This window comes from Cricetulus griseus, chromosome 5 (genome assembly GCF_003668045.3).
Source record: "Cricetulus griseus strain 17A/GY chromosome 5, alternate assembly CriGri-PICRH-1.0, whole genome shotgun sequence".
NCBI lineage: Eukaryota > Metazoa > Chordata > Mammalia > Rodentia > Cricetidae > Cricetulus > Cricetulus griseus.
The window spans coordinates 13,988,957-13,990,417 of NC_048598.1; positions in this window are offsets into that span (position 1 = coordinate 13,988,957).

Genomic DNA, 1,461 nt, shown 5'->3' on the forward strand with positions numbered 1-1,461 from the left:
AAGTGAAAGAAAACAGAAAGTCTTTATGTGTGTCCTTGAAAGTAGGCGTTTTTTTCCCCTCCAAGAGCATTCTGGACAGATTAAAGAGAAACACAGGAACACACACACACATACACTTAAAACATAAATGAAATAACATTTCCCAGATTCCTGGCTTGGCAAAAATCCTTTCATCTTAGATTGCATGGGGACTAAAACAAAAGATAAGCAAATAAAAGATAAAATGAGCACTTAAAATTTTTATTGGTCAATTTAGGATACCACATGTTTACAATGGGGAATAAAAAGAGGGAAGGTACCCAGGAATATGTATTTTATTTTGCTTTCTGTGTTTATTTTAAGCAACAATTTTAAACTATATATATAAATTACACATTATATAAAATATGTATATAAACTATATAGAAATATAAAACACAGATTTTAGATACATAGTGCAGTGTATTTGGGTGGGTATGTATGTATATCCGTGTATCCTATACCCTGATAAAAACATACCACAATTCTATCACCCCAAAAGTTCTGGGGATCCCTTGCACACACTGAATTCACTAAATTCCTTGAATTAAAATGACTACTTTTTGGTTTTTGGAGACAGGGTTTCTTTGTGTAGCCCTGGCTATTCTGGAACTTGTTCTGTAGACCAGGCTGGTTTTGAACTCAGAGATCTGCCTGCTGTGCTGGGATTAAAGTTGTGTGTGCCTCCACTCCCCAGCCTTTTTGTTTTTTAAGGCAAGGTCTAATGTATCCCAGGCTGGCCTTCAACTTGCTATGTAGCTAAGGATGACCTTGGACTCCTAGCAACAGGATTCCACACAGGACTTCCTGCACGCTAGGCAAGCACTCTGTTGAGCTACATTCCTCTGTCCCACAATGCCAATTTTATGCTCTGTGAATTTCACAGTAATTAAAGGAGAAATAAAGCTACTGAGATACTATGACAAATTGTTGGCAATTTCAGATCACTCCACACTTCCCAGATCCTGTGATCACAGCCCTCCACCCCTGGCAGATCCTCGGATCTCAATGCAATTTTCATCCCGGTTCCCATTTGCCCAGAGCTCCCCACATCTCTGAAGCACTCTAGAAAATCAATCAGGAGAATGCTCACGACGTTAGATTACTTCAGACCTTACTTAGACTCCATTTTAAAGTACATGCAACCCGAGGGAGAGGCGGCCGAGCATCCTAAAATTACAAAGCAAATACCGAACCCCTGTCCCGTGGCACTGCCAGGCACCTAAGAAAAGGAAAGGCACTACCCAACTTCAAATTCCAAAGTCAGTGTGATGTCGCGGTCTCCAGGGCGAATCACCGCGCGGGCCTGGACCTTCTGAACCCAGTGTATCTCTTTAAACCCGGGGAGGTGCCAAGTGCACCGGGGAGAAGGGGGTAGCTTGGCACCGCCCAGGGGATGGGACGGGGCGGAGCCAGATCAGTGGGCGGGCCCCTACCGAGGGC